The 20,242-nt window shown below is 55.1% G+C and overlaps 1 non-coding gene across 4 annotated transcripts; it reads left to right on the forward strand.

The window, feature by feature from the left end:
- The first annotated feature begins 1,808 nt into the window (after positions 1 to 1,808).
- LOC103345920 (uncharacterized) lies at positions 1,809 to 15,543 on the forward strand. Of its 4 annotated transcripts, none has more exons than XR_016224691.1 (6): positions 1,811 to 1,899; positions 3,849 to 10,326; positions 10,859 to 10,937; positions 13,006 to 13,125; positions 13,983 to 14,072; positions 15,175 to 15,543. It is a non-coding gene; the product is annotated as an uncharacterized LOC103345920 (transcript). The 4 variants fall into 4 exon arrangements; XR_007916512.3 differs by having other exon boundaries at positions 7,080 to 10,326; XR_016224692.1 differs by lacking the exon at positions 3,849 to 10,326 and having other exon boundaries at positions 1,809 to 1,899.
- Positions 15,544 to 20,242: the final 4,699 nt, after the last annotated feature.

Raw genomic sequence — 20,242 nt, forward strand, 5'->3', positions numbered from 1 at the left:
GAATAAATAACCTTAAGAAAGATAAACACGGGGCTGGTGCTTTAGCGTAGTGGGTAAAGCCGCTGCCTGTGGTGCTGGCATCCCGTTGTGGGTGCCAGTCTGAGTCCCAGCTGCTCTGTTTCCAATCCGGCTCCCTGCTAATGTGCCTAGGAAAGCAGTGGAAGATGGGCCAAGTCCTTGGGCCCCCACACTCTCTGCAGGCTGGGGCTTTAACCAGCTGAGACACAGCACCAGCCCCTGCCACACTCTGAGATAGGATGGGGTTTGTAGAGCAGAACTATACCATTCCCATCCCAGCTAAGGACTCGGAATGCACCTTGGCAGGGAGGAGTCTCACACACACACACACACACACACACACACACAGTGGGAGGAAGTGTCCCAGCCTCCATGCCTCTGCCTGTGGCCCAGCTGGGACGGAAGATTGTGCACGTGACACTGACCTCGGCGGGGCTGACGAATTCCAAGTCTGTCTGGCTTGTTTTGCCCCGCCCAGCTCTAAGAGGCACACATGGGCCTTGTTCTGACACAGCAGGGTCAGCCACCCCCGGCCACCCCATGTCAGAGTCCCAGTGCCAGTCCTGCCACTCCACTTCCTTCCAGCTTCCTGCCGCCGAGCCTGGGAGGCAGTGCATGATGGCCCAAACTCTTGAGTTCCTGCCCCCCAGCCCCGTGGGTGGCCAGCAGGGAGTTCCGGGATTGTGGCTTCAGCCTGGCCCAGCCCCCGTCATTGTGGTCGTTTGTAGAGTGAGTCCTCTCACTCTACCTCATAAACAAACTGGACATCCTTCATCAATGCCTACTGACATAAAGAAAGCAATTTACTAAGAAACAGAGACTATTTACAACTCCTTAATGCTTATTCAGGGGCCAGCATGGTGGTGTAGCAGGTAAGTCTGCTGCCTGCAGTGCCGGCATCCCATATGGGCGCCGGTTCTAGTCCCGGCTGCTCCACTTCCGATCCAGCTCTCTGCTGTGGCCTGGGAAAGCAGTAGAAGATGGCCAAGTCCTTGGGCCCTGCACCTGCGTGGGAGACCCGGAAGAAGCTCCAGGCTCCTGGACAGCAACAACCCAGGGCAGCGCCCAGGGCTGACCCCGAATGCACCCGAGCACTCGCGAGTCTCCGTCTAATCAGCATCACGCGCGCGAGCAGAATTTAAAAAGTAATTTCCAAGGTAAGGTCTTAGTAGATGACCCGACCTCACGGCGACCCGCTCACGAGCGCCCACGCACGACCCGTCGCCCCCGGCCTCCGACGCGGGCTGCGGCCTGTCTCCGCCTCCACCGTGCGGGGCGTGAGCATTAGGGGGAGCCACGCTTGGACCCCGGATTGCGGAGCCCCTGGGCTGCCGGCCGCCGGGCCTCAGGAGCACAGCACCGGACGGCTTTGGCCACGGAGAGTCCTAACTTCCCGCCTCGGAGCGAGCAGCTGTCCGTGAGGCGCGGCGGCGGCAGGCCCCGCCCCCCCGAGGGGCAGCTGTCCGTGAGGCGCGGCGGCGGCAGGCCCCGCCCCCCCGAGGGGCAGCTGTCCGTCAGGCGCGGCGGCGGCAGGCCCCGCCCCCCCGAGGGGCAGCTGTCCGTCAGGCGTGGCGGCGGCAGGCCCCGCCCCCCCCGAGGGGCAGTTGTCCGTCAGGCGCGGCGGCGGCAGGCCCCGCCCCCCCGAGGGGCAGCTGTCCGTCAGGCGCGGCGGCGGCAGGCCCCGCCCCCCCGAGGGGCAGCTGTCCGTCAGGCGCGGCGGCGGCAGGCCCCGCCCCTTCCGCGCTCAGGCCCGCCCCCGCGGGTATTTAAGGCGGCGCCCGGGGCGGGGCGCGCCTCAGGAGCGCGGCGTTGGCATCTGTCGGGCCGGGCGGCGTGCGCCGGCCTGGACTCGAGTCCGACGCCGGGAGGACGCTCGCCTGGGTAAGGGGATCCGCCCGTCTGCCGCCTCTGCCAGCTCCCGCCGTGTGGCCAGGGCGCGCCCCCTCCCACCCACACGCAGCCTCGTCCCTGGGGGGCCGCCGGGCCGCCCCTCGTGGCCGCCCTGGAGGAGACGGGGCTGCCCCCCGACCCCGCCGAGGGCCGCTCCCGGCCCCCGGCCCAGCCCTGGTGCGCCGACGTGTGCTCGCTCGGGCTCTTCTCCGAGGCCGCGGCGGCGTCCACCGTCTACCACGTGTTCCTCCTGCCCTCGTCGCCCGGCCTGGCCGCCGCCCCTGCGCGGGGCCCCTGCCCCTCGCCCCCGCCGCTCGGGCCGGCCCCCGCCGCAGCCCGCTACTCCCCGGCCGCCCGCCCGGCTCGGGGCCCCCCTGGCTCCCCGGGGACACCCCGGGGCGCCTTCCCCTCCCGCCCGCCCCGCAGGGCGTCTCCCCTGTCCCCCAGCTACTCCCCACCCGTCCCCAGATTTCCGCAGGTGCAGGCAACACCTCGATACCCACGAACTCCACCAGGGGCCCGCGTCTCCCCTCCCCCGCCCTTCAGGCGCGCCCCCGTGAGGCCCCGCTACGCCCCGGCCACCCCTGGGTACCTGGGGGAGTCCACTCACCTGACCCCGAGGACACCTGAGAACTCGGGGACCTTCCCGTGTTTCACCCCCCCGTCCCGCGTCTCCCCTCCCCCGCCCTTCAGGCGCGCTCCCGCGAGACCCCGCTACGCCCCGGCCACCCCTGGGTACCTGGGGGAGTCAGCTCACCTGACCCCGAGGACACCTGAGAACTCGGGGACCTTCCCGTGTTTCACCCCCCCATCCCGCGTCTCCCCTCCCCCGCCCCTCAGGCGCGCTCCCGCGAGGCCCCGCTATGCCCCGGCCACCCCTGGGTACCTGGGGGAGTCCACTCACCTGACCCCGAGGACACCTGAGAACCCGGGGACCTTCCCGTGTTTCACCCCCCCATCCCGCGTCTCCCCTCCCCCGCCCTCCAGGCGCGCTCCCGTGAGGCCCCGCTACGCCCCGGCCACCCCTGAGTATCTGGGGGAGTCAGCTCACCTGACCCTTGAGAACTCGGGGACCTTCCAGTATTTTACACCCCCGTCACGCGTCTCCCCTCCCCCACCCTTCAGGCGCGCTCCCGTGAGGCCCCGCTACGCCCCGGCTACCCCTGGGTACCTGGGGGAGTCCGCTCACCTGACTCCGAGGACACCTGAGAACCCGCGGACCTTCCCGTGTTTCACCCCCCCATCCCGCATCTCCCCTCCCCCGCCCCTCAGGCGCGCTCCCGTGAGGCCCCGCTACGCCCCGGCCACCCCTGAGTATCTGGGGGAGTCCGCTCACCTGACCCCGAGGACACCTGAGAACTCGGGGACCTTCCGGTATTTCACTCCCACGTCCCGCGTCCCTTCTCCCCCACCCTTAAGGCGCGCTCACTTGAGACGCCGCTATGCCCCGACCACCCCCAGTGGTGGCCAGCAGACACAGTCTACACCGAGTGACTCCCGGCCCTCCTCGTGTACTGGCGGCGTCTCCCCCACTTCTCCAGCCACCCCCAGATCTCTGCGGGAGTCTGCTCAGCAGACACAGGGAAGGCCTTGTAACTTAGAGGGCCCCCCAGGTGCCTCCCCCAGGTCTTCTCCTGCTCCATCCGGAAGCATCAGGACCACTCCTCTGTCTCCCGGCTGCTGCTCAGTCATCCCCAGACTTCGGCGGAAGTTAGCCAGACACACTCGGGCAGCGTGTGGAGACTCACAAACTCCAGCACGGGCCTCTCCTGTGCCCCTCATTTCCACTCCCCCAGGCCCCAGGGATTCTCCTGTGTCTCTCAGCTGCTCCCCAGCCACCCCCAGATCGAGTCGGGAGCCTGACCAAGAGACCCAGGCAACAGCTAGTGGTGACTCACAGGTCTCATATGTTACCGCTGGGTCTCCTTCCTCTCCCGCAGCCCTCGGGGATGCGTCTGTGTCACCTAGTCACTCTCCAGACACCCCCAGGTCTCAGCGAGACTCAGCCCAGCAGACACAGGGAACACCCAGTAGCTCACAGTCTTCACCGGGCGCCTCCAGCGAGTCCTCTGTCTCATTTTATGTGACATTCAACAACTGTCCCATGTCACCCAGTCACTCTCCATCCTCCCCCAGGTTTCAAGAGTCAGCCTGCTATACCCCTGAAAGTCCTGGTAACTCACAGGAGTCTCCACACTCCCCTGTGTCACCAGTCTCCTCACCCTTGGCCCACGGGGACTTTGCTGAGTCACCTAGCTACTCCACCTTCCCTAGATCGCCGGGGGAGACTAGCCGCCTGACACAGGAAACACCTATGTGCCGCTACACCTCACTGAGCCCCTTTCCCATGTCTGATCTCTTGCCCAGAGTCCTCAGGGACTCTCGGGACTCTCCCAGACCACCCGGCTACTCTCACACCACCCGTCGGTTTGTGCCGGAGTCAGCCCATCACCCCGGGGAAGCTCCCCATGACTCTCAGACCACCCCTGATGGTTCCCCTCTGCCTGTCACCTGCATAGTAACAGCTCCCGCATGTGCCCTCGTGGCCATACCCTCATCTTCTGCCTCACTGGGACAACCTCAGGGCGGCCAAGCTACTGCGCCCCATGACCCTGTGTCTTGTTCCTGCAGAAGAGACCCTCTTAGCTTTCATCCTCACCCTCATGCCTGCCCTTCTAGTTGCTACTGTCACTCAGTGGCTCGCAGAAGAAGCACCTGCAATGGCCAGTGTCATCACCCTGGCCGTTGTCCCCCTCAGTGGGGCAGGGTCATGTCCCTGCCTGCCAATGCCAGGATGCACCTGGCTGCCTTCATGCCTACAGACCACACCAGCAGTGACAGGGCAGGCATGACCCGCCCTGCCTGGTGGTGACACTGTTGGTGTGAGCACCCAGTGAAAGATCTCTGGCTTATAAATAAGGCCATTTCCTGTTCTTTATATTTCTGCCATCCACACTGGTTCTGTCTTTCTGCCTTGGTATAGAATTTTTTCCTACTCTCTGCTCCCAACTTAGTGCAGCTGCAGTTCATCGCTGATGCCCTCCATGCAATTAATCGATGCATTTGAAGGGCACGATTCAGTGGCGCTCAGTGTATTCCCACCATTGTGCAACCATAGCCACAGTCAATTTTTGAGTTTTTTTATACCCCCAAAAGAAACCCTGTGTGCATTAGCAGTTGCTACTTACTCTATCTTTAACTACCACCTCTACCCTCAGTCCTAGGTCACAAGGAATCTACTCTCCATTTCTATAGATTGCCTGTTCTTACCAATGGAGTTTATAAATGGAATTCTGAGTTGTGAATTTTTGGGACTGACCCTCTCTCACTTAGCATAGTGTTTTCAAGTTATCCTCATTGGTGTATGGACCACAGCTTCATTCGTTTTTCTGGCAGAATGACATCACATTTTATGAATATGCCACTTGTTATTACCCATTTAGCTACTGGCAGACACTAGGTTGCTTCTGCTTTTTGGCTGCTGTGGGTATTCATGTCCAAGATTTCATGTGGGCGCATATTTTTCTCCTGGTACTTACTGGGGAGTGGAATTGCAAGTCACATGGAAACCCTGCATTTACCTTTTTAAGGAATTTGCAGACTGTTTCACAGAAGGACTGCAGCAACTGGTGTTTCCATCAGCCTGTATGAAGGTTGCAGCTTCTCCATTTCCTAGCCAAGCCGCAATACTATCTTTTTTTTTTGTCGTTGTTATATCCATTCTAGTGAGTTTGAAGTGGTATCAATATTTTTCACTTGTAGTTCCTGATTCTAATGACGCTGAACATCATTTCATGTGCTTGGTGTTCATTTATTTAACTTTGGAAAATGTTTATTCAAATTCATAGCATAATTTAAAAATTGGGTTGTCTTTATTATTGAATTGTAAGAATTTTATATATATATATTCTAAATACAAATTGTATGTCAGATACATGATTTGCAAGTATTTTCTCCCATCCTGTAGTTGTCATGTCACTTTTTTGTTGGTATTGTTTTAAACACATTCTAAGTTTTGATAATATATAATTTGTTTCTTGTTTCTTGGTGTCATATCTTAAAGAGGCTTTAACTCAAGGTTATTAAGATTTATTCCCATATTTTCTTCTAAGATTTTTATCTTTTTAAGTTTTACATTGATTCACAGTTCATTTTGAATTAATTTGGTGTGTGGTTTGAGCGAGGTATCCAATGTTATTCTTTTACATAAAGGTATCCAGTTCTCCCAGTATGATTTGCTAACAAGATAGTCCCTTCTTCCATTTAATTGTCTCAGCACACTCTGAAAATCAATTGAATATAAATGTAAGGACTTAATTTTGAACTCTCAGGTTTATCCCATTAATCTGTGGCTTTTAATCTCGGTACCACATGGTCATGTCTATTGTTTCTTTGACTGCTAGGGTACTTCAAAAATTCATGGAGAGTGGAATTAAACCATATTTATTTTGGTGCAAAATGGAAATCCATGCTTAGTTTCTTCATAGCTGCATTTCCAGGAGCCTTTTGAAGACCTCTCATTTGTTTAAATACAGGAAGTCTGTGCCATCCAGTTCCATTCTTGTTTTGCAAGATTGTTTCAGTTATTTGAGGTCCATTGGATTTCCATATGAACTTTAGGATTAGTTTGTCAATTTCTGCAAAATTGCCAGGTAGGATTTTGATCGGAATGTGTAGATTGCTTGGGGAATTATTACCATCTTAGCAAATTAAGTGTTCTTTTTCATGAACATGGTATGTCTTTCCATTTATTTATGTCATGTATAATTTCACCAATATTTTATAGTTTTCATAGTATACACAGTACATTTTTTTGGTCAAATTTATTTCTAAGTATTTTTTTATTTTTTATTTTATTGTAAACCAGATTGTTCTCTTTTAAAATTTTAATTTAAACATAATAATTATAAATATTTATGGCATATAGTATGATAATTTGATACATGTATACACTGTGCAGTGGTCTCTGTCAAATCAAGGTAATTAGAATTTCCATCTCCTCAAATGTTTATCACTTCCTTGTGTTTAGGAATCTTATTAGAACTTTCTTAATTTCAGTGTTCAGTGTTACTGTATATAAATATGATTTATTTTTGTGTATTATCTTATACCTGGAAACTTTGCGGGACTTGATTTTTAGTTCACATTGTTGTTATAATGGGTTCTTTAAGGTTGTCTCTATGCAGAATATTCGAGACTCACAGCCTTCCCCAGGTTCCTCTCCTGCATCCCCCGGATTCTCTCCAGTGTCTCAGCTACTCTCCAGTCATCCCCTGGTGTCTTTGGGAATCAGCCAGGCAGACACAGAAAACACTTGGTAACTCATTCTTCATGGTTTTCGCCCCCAGGCTCCTCTCAGTGTTTGTGGCACCCAGTTACTCTCCACCTTCCCTGGGGTTTCTTCAAGATTCAGCCCACTATACCCACAAAACCGCTCATTAGCCAGAGGTTAGGGTTAGGGCTGTTGTCAGAGTTCCTACGTGTATTTCCAATTTTCTTCTTTTTCAAGGGAGGGGAGGTGTACCAGGTGACCCCAAGCTGAACACAGGAACATGACTCACACCCACCTCCATCTGGACTCTGGGCTGATCCCAAAGGAGACCTCACACCACAGAGGCCTTTGGGAAATGTAGTCTGAGCCCCTGGGTCTACACTTCTGCTTCTGGCGAGCACAACTCAGTGGTGGTTTCTTAGGAGATGGTGAGGCGCATTGGAGGACCTTAAGAACCAGAGTCATCTTTAGGTCTTGGTGGGGAAGGGTGGCGTGTGGCAGTTGGAGCCAGGGGATTTCAACGTTCTGGGCCTGGCTGAGTTACGGATTCTGGAGGTTGAAGCATCCCAGGTTGATGGGGGCGGGCTTGGGCCCCTGCACCTCACACCTGCAGGCCTGGAGCTATCAGGTTGAGGCCTGCGGCTCCAGCTTTGAGACAGCCTGGCTGTCTTGGATCCATGATACCTTGAATTCTTTCGGGGTAGCCACCCACCCTCCACTATACTAATTCCAGCATTTTCTGTCCCCGAAGTCATTTCTGTAAGCAGCTGCAGAAGTTGATTTTCCTGTTCTCTGTGTATCCCTTTGAAAGGCATTAAGCCCTGTACAAGCTGTAAGATGTTTTGATGTAATGTCGTTGGCTGTGTTGCTGTAGTGTCTTGGGCACACACTGGGTGATGTCCACTCTTCTGTATTTTTTTGAAAGAGAGGAAGAGACAGATCTTCCATCTGCTGTTTCACTCTCCAAATGACCACAATGGCCAGGGCTGAGCCAGACCAAAGCCAGGAGCTTCTTCCGGGTCTCCCACGTGGCTGCAGGGGCCCAAGCACTTGGGCCATCTTCAGCTTTGCCAGATGCATTAGCAGGAAGTTGAGCAGCCGGGACTCAAACCGCTGCCCAGATAGGGTGCCCGTGTTGCAGGCACTGTTCGCTGCACCACAATGCTGGTCTTGATGTCCACACTTCCACGTCATACAGCACATGAGAATCACAGCTCTGAGCTCAAAGTCTGGGAGTGTGTCGTGCTTCCCATGGCTTCCTGGAAGCTGCAGCGAATGTATGCGGGTTTGCAGACAGGTGGCTTTGGGCAGCCGCAGTGGGGTGTGCCTTTCTCTCAGCTCTGTAATGAAGGAGCTCTCTTTGAAGTTGAAGGTATTTGTTGATGAATTGGACATAGTACATGAGAAAGAGAAAAACTAAGGATCACTCCAAAGTATTTAGCTTGTTCATTTGAAAGAAGAGAAGTTCCCCTGGAGGTAAATCTGGAGTTTGGTGTTGCGCTACCAAGTTTGAGATGCTTTTTAGACGTACAAGTGGAGGTGTCAAGTTGGCATTGAGTCATCAGTGTATAGATGCTCCTTGAAGCTGAGACTAGATGTGTTCACCCAGGGGTTGAATGACCACGAAAAAGAACTGCATGGACTGAATCTTGAGGCAGTCCTGACTTACGGAGAGCAGACATATGAGCGCCCCCTGTGCCAGTCCCATGCCCGGTGGAGGAAGTAAATGAGACAAGCCAGCTCAATTGTCATGCTGGTTCCGAGGTCTTAGCAAGGGAGGTGCTGTGGAAGGTGGTAACCAGCAACTTAAACCAACTGTTCCTGGATGCTGGAGTGAATAATTTAGTGAAGGGGTGGCAGGAGAGGTTTCATTTAGAAAATAAGTTCTTGAAATGAGTCCAGGGTCATAATTCAGCAGGTCCATGAACTTGAATGGGAAGAATATTTTTACAGGGTCTAAACTTTAAGTATTTCCTTTAATTATAATGTAGTCAACCAACCACGGTAATATTAGGAGTACTTGTGATTTGTTACCCATATGTATTGTAGACATTTTTATGCCATGTTGTTGTTGAGTGGTATTGCAGACTATTTATATTTTAGACTCTTATTTTTATATGTTTTAAAAGATTTATTTGAAAGGCAGAAATACAGAGAGAGAAGCTGGGGGAGAGAGGAGGAGGAAGAGGGAGAGAGAGTTATCGATCTTGAATTTGCTGGTTCATTCCCATTCCCTAGGTGGCTGTAATGGCTGGGACTGGGCCAGGCCAAAGTCAGGAGTCGGGAGCTTCTTCCAGGTCTCCCACCTGGGTGCAGGGGCCCAAGCACTTGGTTCATCTTCTGCTGCTTTCCCAGGTTCATTAGCAGGGTGCTGGATTGGAAGTGGAGCAGCTGGGATTCAAACCCATGCCCATATGGAATGCCAGCACTGCAGGTGGGGGCTTCACTGTCTAGGCCCCAGCACTGGCCCCTGTTTATATTACAGCAGCTAAATTCATACTTCATATATAAGTGTTGATACAGAAGCACACACTTGGTCCTTTAATTATTCTGAAGATTATATTTTAGTAATTAGCTTTCTGCAAAATCCTGCATGTTTCATTTTTATTTAAAGCATTTATTTTGGAGTAGGCATTTGTCCCAGTGGTTGAGATGCCACTTGGAAAGCCCATGTGCCATATTGGAACCCTTGGGTCTGAGAAGGGCCCTGTGTCTCCCTGAGACGTCAGCTACCAGGCCCTCTGCAGACACTTCTGGGGCCTTCCCCTGCCCTCTGCCTCACTCATGGCTCTCGGGCAGTGGCTGTCCATCACAGCTTCTCAGGAAGTGCCCCCAAAACCACTGAGCGATGGCATTCAGAGGATGTGAAACTTGCGGAGACTGGAGCTCTGGGGCTTGGAGGAAGGGCCTTGGACTTGAGCACTTGAGGTCCTTGGAACACACAAGTGATCGGGCTGCAAACAGTGAAGGTGGACGCAGGGCCTCTGCCCTCCCGTGTCCCTTGGAGTTTGCCCGAGTCTGGAGGCTGTGGAAATGAAGAAGGCCTGCATCTTCTGCCTTGGAGCGTCGGGTGATCAGAATAAAGTGAAGCTGCTCCTGAGCTAGATGGGACGAGGAGGACTTTGACCTCAAGGCATGCCAGAGAGGTAAGAGTTAATGAGGGCCGGCGCTGCGGCTTACTAGGCTAATCCTCCGCCTTGCGGCGCCAGCACACCGGATTCTAGTCCCGGTCGGGGCACCGGATTCTGTCCCGGTTGCCCCTCTTCCAGGCCAGCTCTCTGCTGTGGCCCGGGAGTGCAGTGGAGGATGGCCCAAGTGCTTGGGCCCTGCACCCCATGGGAGACCAGGAGAAGCACCTGGCTCCTGCCTTCGGATCAGCGCGGTTCGCCGGCCGCGGTGGCCACTGGAGGGTGAACCAACGGCAAAGGAAGACCTTTCTCTCTCTCTCTCTCTCTCTCTCTCTCTCTCTCTCACTCACTGTCCACTCTGCCTGTCAAAAAAAAAAAAAAAGTTAATGAGGTGGAGAATCCAAGGTGAGTGTGGAGAGAGAAAAAGCTGGGTGGGTGAGGAGAAACCAGTGGGTAAAGGGGCATAGCTTCCCGCGGTCCAGGCAGGGGGTCTGAGCGAGCCAGGCCGGCACCACCACCTCCTCGTCATGGCTGTGTTCTCCTCTCCCAGCTCTCATTCTCAGGCCTCCGCCCCTTGCCAAGACAGGACAAGACCGGGTTTCAGGCGGATCAAGCTTTCTTGTCTCCCCGTAAGTACTGCCTCATGCTTCAGGGAGGAAACACGTCCTCCTCCTCGGGGAAAGGGAGAGGAGAAGGCGGTGTGTTCTGTGAGGACAGCACAGTTCTCTTCTCTTTATCCACGCAAGAGCTCGGAGACACAGAGGGTGTGGTCCGCTTTTAGAGAGGGTGAAGTGAGTGAGTGCGGATTTGAAGTCAGGTCAGGAGGGTTCTGTGTTCTGTCCGCCATTCCGCTTGCACACGCTGCCTGGCAATAATGCCATTCTGTGGGAGCTCGAGTGGGACCCTGAGCCCCGGCCATGGGACAGGGCCTCTCCACCTGAGGGACCCTCCTTCTCTCCCTGGGATGTTCTACTCCATGGGACAATGCACTTACTCATTTATAGATGTAATATTCTCCGTGTCCAAAGTACAGCATGAACAGTTCAGAGTTAACACATTGGAGGCCAAGTGTCATCTGCAGCACATTTTTAATATCCTTATTTTAAACAAAGGAGTACAAATAAAGACCTAAGCATTTTTGTTTAGAAAGGGAAACAAGAAAACCCAGTGGATGGCTGGCGCCGCGGCTCACTAGGCTAATCCTCCGCCTTGTGGCGCCGGCACACCGGGTTCTAGTCCCGGTTGGGGTGCCGGATTCTGTCCCGGTTGCCCCTCTTCCAGGCCAGCTCTCTGCTGTGGCCCGGGAGTGCAGTGGAGGATGGCCCAAGTGCTTGGGCCCTGCATCCCATGGGAGACCAGGATAAATACCTGGCTCCTGCCATCAGATCAGCGTGGTGTGCCAGCCGCGGCAGCCATTGGAGGGTGAACCAACGGCAAAGGAAGACCTTTCTCTCTGTCTATCTCTCTCACTGTCCACTCTGCCTGTCAAAAAAAAAAAAAAGAAAGAAAACCCAGTGGTTGATAATCACGTGAAAAGATGATCAGCCTCTATGATCAAAGCAATGGAGACTGAAACAAGGTTAAGTGGGATTCTCTCTCTAGCACAGGGACAAAGAGCTGGAAGACTAGGGTTTCCTGTTGGCCAGGGTGTGGGGAAATGCTCTGCATGCCTGGTCCAGTATTTCCTACTCCAAGAATTTATTCTTAGAACAAGTGTTCAAAGGGTAGTCGGGGGCCGGCGCCGTGGCTCACTAGGCTAATCCTCCACCTTGCGGCGCCAGCACACCGGGTTCTAGTCCCGGTCGGGGCACCGGATTCTGTCCCAGTTGCCCCTCTTCCAGGCCAGCTCTCTGCTGTGGCCAGGGAGTGCAGTGGAGGATGGCCCAAGTGCTTGGGCCCTGCACCCCATGGGAGACCAGGATAAGCACCTGGCTCCTGCCATCGGATCAGCGCGGTGCGCCGGCCTCAGCGGGCCAGCCGTGGCGGCCATTGGAGTGAACCAATGGCAAAGGAAGACCTTTCTCTCTGTCTCTCTCACTGTCCACTCTGCCTGTCAAAAAAAAAAAAAAAAAAAGAGTAGTTGGTGCAGCCTCATTTAGAATGGCTGCAGTGGCTAGCACTGGGCCAGGCGGAAGCCGGGAGCCAAGAGCTTCAAGCAGATCTCCCATGTGGCTGGCAGCGGTCCAAACACTTGGGCCATCTTCTGTTGCTTTCCCCAGGCCGTGAGCAGGGAGCTGGATCAGAAGTGAAGCAGCCAGGACCCAACCAGCACTCATTTGGGATGCTGGCATCACAGGTGGTGGATTTACCCACTGTGCCACAGCACTGGCCTCATCTTTATTTTATTTTATTTTATTTATATGAAAGGCAGCATGACAGAGGGAAAGAAAGAAAAAGAGTTCTTCCATCTGCTGGATCACTCCCCAAATAGCCCCAGTGCCGGTGCTGGGCCAGACCAAAGCCGGGAGCCTGGAACCCCATCTTTGTCTCCCACGTGGGTGCAGGGGCCCGAGCACTTGGGCCATCTCCTGCTGCTTTCTGGGTGCATTAGCAGGGAGCTGGATTGGAAGGGGAGTGGCTGGGACCAGAACTGGCCCATTACACCACAACGCTGGTCCTTGCTTGCCTGTCTAGTTTTCTTAATGATACAATTTATCTTTTGTGGAGTGGATTTCAGGCTGATGCTTTTCATTTTAGGAGCCACTGACCTTCCAGGACGTGGCTGTGGTCCTCACTGAGGCAGAGCTGGGGCTGCTGGACTTTGCCCAGAGGAGGCTGTGCCAGGCTGTGATGCCGGAGAACTGGAACCTGCTCTCCGTGAGTGAGGGAAACCTCTACAGGGAAGAGTACAGATCGGTGCCGCCTCACATGGGGCACCGGAATGTAAGGGAAAGAGGTGCAGACAGAGGCGGCAGGGCACAGATCTATAGCCAGACCGAATTTATTCAGAGAAAATAAGTCCTCAGAGGTGACCAAGTCCCCATGTGCACATTTGATAGTAAAATGGCACAGTCTTATCTGTGCAGCACCCCATGCCCCGGACGCCATCTTAGGCTCTAGCCATTGCTAGAAGCCAGGTGACCAGATGGCCAACCTCAGGTGTCAGCTTCACCCCCAGCCTAAAGGGGTTTGCTGCTCCTACTTCCCTGCCCGTCCCCCGGCAAAGGTTTAACAGAACCTGTTCCCAAACACCCGCCCTCTCTCACTGTCTTGCCCTCCACCCCTGGCCCATCGGGCTTCCCCCACCCAACAGTAAATCTTCCCGCTAACTCCAGTGTTTTGTGGCAGCCTTACAACATTGACAGAATGTGCGGCAGGAGACCCAAACCCCAGGGGCTGCTGGGCCTTTTTATATCTTATGTGGGCTAGGGGTGGGGTGAGTTCTTCCATACTGGTCTTTCAAATGGCCACCTAAGGGCGTGAGTCCCATTCAAGACCTAGTGACCTCCCAGAGACCCACCTCCTGTACCACCATAAGGGGGCAGGATTGTGAACTTTGAGGGCACTCTGAAATTCAGACTTGCATTGTTAGAAAGTGGCTGCGTTGGGCTGGTCCTGAGTGTTTGCCTCGTATGTCTTCAGACCTTACTGCTCCTGACTTTCAGAGGTATGACGGTCAGGGGATTGGGACTGCATTTCAGATGATTTTTTTTTGCATCTTCTCGCATTTTCAGGGCAACGCCCCTTCAAGCTTAGTAAGCTGCTGTGTTCGAAACAGGACAGTGAGCGGATGAGCAGGACGTGCCTCCGCAGCCTGGTTTCTGGTAAGTGCCTGCCTTCTCCACAGTGCCTCCATGCTTTTAGAGAGTGATACGCCAGAGGGAGTGAGGCGTCTCTGACCTTTCCTTGGGCAATGTAAGGCAAGCCAATAGTAGAGAGAATGTTCCAGAATATTTGGAGTCCTGCGGTGAATTTCCCACTTCAGTATCTTACAAGTGCTTAGTGATAAACAGATTATGCTTACTTGAGTCCTGAAAAGAAAAATGTTTAATAAAAAAGACCAGCAAACATGGGCAGATTTTTGAAGTCATCTGGAACTGTATGGTAAATAGGACAATTAGGTTGCAACCAGGCAAGCTGAATATATATATTTTAAAGATGTATTTATTTATTTGAAAGGCAGAGATAGAAAAACCACTGGTTCACTTCCCAGATGGCCGCCATTTCTGGGGCCGGGCCAAGCTGAAGCCAGGAGCCAGGAGTTCCATCCTGGTCTCCCGTACGTGTGGCAGGGACCCAAGCACTTGGGCCATCCTCCGCTGAACCATTAGGGAGCTGGATCAGATAATGGGGTGCCAGTTCTGATCCTGACTGCTCTACTTCTGACCCAGCTCCCTGCTAATGTGGGAAAGCAGTGGCAGGTGGACCAAGTACCTGGGCCCCTGACACATGCTGGAGACCCAGATGGAGTTCCTGGCTCTGACTTTAGCTGAGACTGCTGGCCATTGCAGCCATCTGGGGAGTGGACCGATGGATGGAGGTTCTCTGTTTCCCCTCCCCGCCTTTCCTTCACAATAAACCTGAAAAAGCAATGCCTGTGTCCTGTATCCGGGAGCCTGTGTTTGAGCCCTAGCTCCAGCCTCCTGCTGAGCAGACCCTGGGAGGCCTGGCCGGGGTTTCTCTCCTCTGACTTCGACCTGGCCCAGCCCCGCTACTGCAGGCCTCTGGGCAGTGAACCAGCGGATGGGAGCCGCCTTTTTCTCTGTCTTCTGTCTCTGAAATAAGTCAACAAAAACCTGCCCCCCACCCACAAAACGTTCCTGATAGCTAAGATACAGGAAACTCATTTTTCCTCTAGGCTGTTATTATTTGTCCAACTGTAAAAGATGCCTCCTGAGCATCTCTGAATTGCCTTTAACCCCGTAGGAGACATGGATGCATAGGATATGAAGTGCCTTCATGACAGAATCAGGGCCGGCGCTGTAGCGTGGCGGGCAAAACCGCCGCTTGCAGTGCCGCCATCCCGTTTGGGCACTGGTTTGAGACCCGGCAGCTCAACTTCCGATGCAGCTCTCTGCTGTGGCCTGGGAAAGCAGTGGAGGATGGCCCAAGTCCTTCAGTCCCTGCACCCGTGTGGGAGACCTGGAAGAAGCTCCTGGCTCCTGGCTTCGGATTGGTGCAGCTCCAGCGGTTGCGGCCAACTGGGGAGTGAAGCAGTGGAACCAGTGGATGGAAGACCTCTCTCTCTCTCTCTCTGTAACTCTGCCTTTCAAATAAATATAAATATTAAAAAAAGAATCAAGGTTCCTTTCACACAGAGCCCTGAGAGATGGCTTTAGAAGTCCTGAGTGTGCAGATGGCCTCAGGGACAGTTCCAACCTTCCCGCTCGTCCACGAGTGCCCGTGAACAAGAAACCCCGGCAGTATCACGGGTCTGCCAGGGGCTGAGGCCTGGCACCTGTCTCGATGGAACCCCCTCCCCTAGAAGTCCCATGACAAATCCTTTAGGGATCTGGAACGGGGCCAGGGCTTCAGGCAGGGCACACACAGGCAGCCTTGTCCCAGAGTCCTGGAGGCAGAGGGCCTACTGCTGCGACCCCTGTGGGAAGGGGTCAGGTATGAATCAGTTCTTAGTCATCCAGGGGTGCCCGTGGGAAGAAAACGTACATGTGAGGCGTGTGGGCAGGCCCATTAGAGGGCGCACCTGGTGAGAGGCCCTGGGAATGCGGTGAGTGGTCAGGGCTTCAGGTCCGCCAGAGGCTACAGGTGGGCCAGGAGCCCACAGGTGCAGGGAGTGTGGCCGGGGCATCAGCGGGTCCTCTCGGGAGAGAAGCCCCCCGCTGTGGCCAGTGTGGAACGGGGTTCAGCTGCAGCTCCCACCGCGGTGGCCATCAGGACACACAGGCCTAAGAGGCCCTCCCGGTGCGACGGGTATGGGAGAGGTTTCGGTCACCGCTTGTTCCTGCAGTCCATCAGCACGCTCACGCCAGGCAGCGCCGCTACGGGTCCCACGGCTCCTCCCACACCGGACTGCACATGGCGGGACGCCCTGCAAATGCCGCTGCAGGAAGGACTTGAGCGCAGCGCTCCGCGTCCAGCAGGTGCACGCCGGCAGCGAGTGTGGGAAAGGCTTCTGGCGGGACTGCGCTTCGCGGTCACAGATGCTGCACCCTGAGCCTTCGTCAGCAAGTGCACTCGGACAGAAGCCCGAGGCCTGTGATGAGTGTGGCAGGGGATTCGGTTGCCACTCCAACCTTCGCACCCCCCCGAGGCTGCCCGCAGGAGGAAAACCCTACACGCGCCCGGAATGTGGAAAGGGCGTCTCACAGGGCTCCGGTCTCCTTAGTCAGGAGTCCACGGTGGCGGGACCCCACTCAGAGGGGCTGTGTGCGGGAAGGCCCACAGGCGAGGGCCCACCCTCAAGGTCAGCAGAGGGTCCACACTGGGGAGGAGCCCAGTAGGCGAGGGGCACGTGGCCAGGGCCTCAGTTGCAGCTCCTGGGAGCGCAGGCGGGCAGTTTGAGGAACTGGGTCAGCACCCAGTCACTAGGATGCGTCTGCAAGTCTCGCCCAGCAGGACGGTCCTCAAAGGAATGACCCCCTCGCTTGCGGTGGTGGCCCAGGCCGCTGGGGCCCTGCCACCCGTGTGGGAGACCTGGATTGAGTTCCCGGCTCTCGGTACTGGGAGGTGGGCTGCAGATGGGGGCTGAGACAAGTAAAACATAATACATTCATACATGAATACTTAACAGACGGGGGAGGGGCACAGGGTGTCAATCAAAACACACGAACAGTAAGCTCACTGAGGCGCTAAGACTGAATGTTTCCTCCCGTTTCCATCAAGAAGCTTCCCCTTGCTCCTCTTCCTCTGCCCTGCTCAGGCCGGGGCTGCCGATGGGCAAAGACCCCCAAGGCCAGGGCGCAGGCTGGGCCGGGCGCAGCGGGGCGGATGTGGAGTGCCAGCCACGGGCCGCACAGCTCGCCCACAGAGGCTCTCCGGTCCCCACGCAGACCCACTCGCTCTCCTGAAGAACGTCAAGAGTTGTTTTACTGCCATGGCGACTGTCGTTGGAGGAGCACTTCACAGCCCCGAGGCCTCACCGGAGGCCGGCCATGCCGCGCAGAGGCTCCTGGGAGTTGTAGTCCCAGGCTTTCTTGCGCATGCGTCTTAGTTCCAGGCGCGCTCTGGGCGAAATCGGGCCGCGAAGGTGAGTGAGCTGTCTACCTGTCCTGTGCACGCACAGTTTTTTTTTTTTTTTTTTTTTTTTTTTTTTTTTTTTTTTTTTATGATTTTGATCCACCGTTGGTTAACTCTGGATGTGGAATCCAGGACACCGAGAGCCAGCCGTGCGTAATGCTGGTCACGCACGTCCGTCTCCAAATTGACTACATGTTTGCAACTCGCCCCCAAGTGTTCCCGCTCATCTCTTCTAAGAATAAGGGCGTCGTCCGGTATTCACACATTGCTGTCATCACACTCAGGAGACTGCACATCCATACCCCGATGTTTAAACACTTGGGATCCAAATGTTCCCACTCGTCCCAATAATTTCCATTTTACCTTTAAAAAAACAAACCCAGGAGCCCACGTCTTCAGTTACCTTCAGTTTAAAGGTACCTTCAGTACCTTTAAAAATTTTTTTCTTAATTTGAAAGAGTGACAGAGACAGAAAGAGAGAATCTTCCGTCTGCTGGCTCACTCCCCAGATGGCCACAATGGCCAGGGCTGGGCCAGGCTGAAGCCAGGAGCCAGGAGCTCCATCGGGTCTCCCATGTGAGTGGCAGGGGCACAAGCACTTAGGCCATCTGCTGTTGCTTTCCCAATCATATTGGCAGGGTGCGGCACTGGAAGTGGAGCAGCTGGGACTCGAACCTGTGGTCAAATGCGACGCTGACATTGTAGGTGGCAGCTTAATGCGCTGCACAAGTCCAGCCCATCTTAGTTCCTTTAAATGTGATTGCAGGAAATCAGTGTGCCATGAAAAAGTGACAAGGCTGAGTCTTGGTGGGTGATGGGAAAAGAATTCCCAGACAGCAGTGGGCTTGTGAATTGGCAGCGTCTACAGGGGGCATTTTGGACAATCCTCGGGTTATAAAATATGCATATACAAGCAACAGCAGGCTTGTCTGTGCGAGGGATTCCTTCTGTAGAAAGCTTCCCGCCAGCACTCAGCGGGTGTTCACGGACGGGGACTGGGAGGTGCTTTGTGTGACCACGGGTGTTGCACCGGGTGGGTGGTGCACCGGGTGGGTGGTGCACCGAGTGGCACAGACCCCACCGGGAATGTCCTCCGTGCTTCTCCTTTCTTCTGTACCAGGTAGGATCTGTCTGGGAGAAGGCAAGGCAAAGCCAGCTGTTTGAACAGGGAGAATGCAGTACACAGAACTGCTAACCAGGGAAAGCTGTTAGCCGCATACTGAAGGGGTAGAGAACTCCGGGGCATGGTGGAAGTAGCTCCCAGCCTGGTGGAGACCGAATTCTGTGAGGAGGGCTCCATGGACGTGGAGCTGAGAGCCCCAGGAGGAGCGGCGTGCTGGCCGGCTGGGGTGGCTGGGGTCGGAGAGGAGCCCCGGGGGCTGCTGCGTGCTGAGGGGCCCCTCCCTGGCTGGTGCGGGCTGTGCGAGGTGGGCTCTGTGAGAATGCGGCTGCAAGGATCGCAGTGGAAGGAGCTGTGGCTGCTGCCGCCGGGGGGGGGGGACCTTAGGGTCCTGGGGGGATGAGAGGACAGGGAGCAAGCCCCAAGGAGGAAGCCCCTCCTCCGTTCCCCAGCCTAGCAGAGAGCCCCCTGGCGCCCAGGGGTCGGAGCCGCCTGGCAAAGCAGACACGCGGCTTGCAAAACCCGGGGTTCCGGCACTACAAGCGTGGCTTCACCTGGAGGTTTGGAGCCGAGAGACAGGCTCATCTCCCAGCAGTCAGATTACAGGCAGGAGGTTGCCCCCGCAACCCCCAAAGTGCCTGCATTTGGAGTGGAGCCTTCGAGGAAGGAAATGAGGTTCAATAAGGGTGCATCCGTGATCTGTGGGGTTAGTGTCCTCACAGAGAGAGACGCACGGGCAGGCAACAGGCTGCAGCCCATGAGGTTGTACAGGGAAGGGCGAGTGTGTGGCCCTTGGGGGCTCCCGCAGCCCCTGGCCAGCGGGCATCCGATGCAGCCAGTGAGCCCCCCCCCCTTCCCCTTCCCTTCTCTAACATTCTGGCCCTCACTCTTCCCTCCTGTTTGTCGGCGTGAGATTATGACGTTCACTTGATCCCTTGATTGCTTCTTGAGAAAATTCACTGTTTCGGATAAACTAGAGCGAAAGGAATCAAGCAGCGCTATCTAGAGGACTCTGTGAAGTCAGTCTCAGAACTTCCGCCCCAAGGGGGCTTGGCCTGCCTGCCCCCAGGGGAGACTCCAGTCCCAGAGGCCTCTGTGTCCCTTCAGCCTGGAGGCGGGACCAATGAAAGCCCCGCCCTTCGCCTCGAGGAGAAGTGGGAGCTGTAGTGTTTGCTGTTCCCTCCGGCTTTGCGGCTGTGCGGGTCCCTGGTAGAGGGAGGGCCCCGGGGGTGAGGATTCTTGGGTTCCCCTGGCCCTTTAGTTGGGTCCGTGAGTCAGCACTGCCCTTCTTAGCTGCGTAGTGTTGGACGAGTTACTTAATCTCTGTCAATCAGTTGTTTCCAGGGTGCACGTGTATGGCTGGCCTAGGGCAGTTGTGAGTTAAATGAAGTCGTGACTTTTAAAATGCTTAGGATGGCGATGACCCAGGGAAACACTGGTTGTTTTTGTGGGTGCACAGGGCCGCAGCCAAGGCGACAGCGGTAATGAGCGAGTCTAGAAAAACGCCAATTGCCCTACACTGAAGTCACCGTAATAAAGATAGAGAGGACACACAGCAAACTGGGCTGAAAGCGCTATGCTTAAAGTATGAATCCTGGAAGATCATGGATAATGAAACCCCGATAGGAATGAGGGTGTGAATGCAACAAGGAATAAGAGCAGGTACAAAAAGAAGCA

Source organism: Oryctolagus cuniculus, chromosome 18 (assembly GCF_051225735.1).
Source record: "Oryctolagus cuniculus isolate XC-2025 breed Fujian yellow rabbit chromosome 18, ASM5122573v1, whole genome shotgun sequence".
In the NCBI taxonomy this organism is placed as follows: domain Eukaryota; kingdom Metazoa; phylum Chordata; class Mammalia; order Lagomorpha; family Leporidae; genus Oryctolagus; species Oryctolagus cuniculus.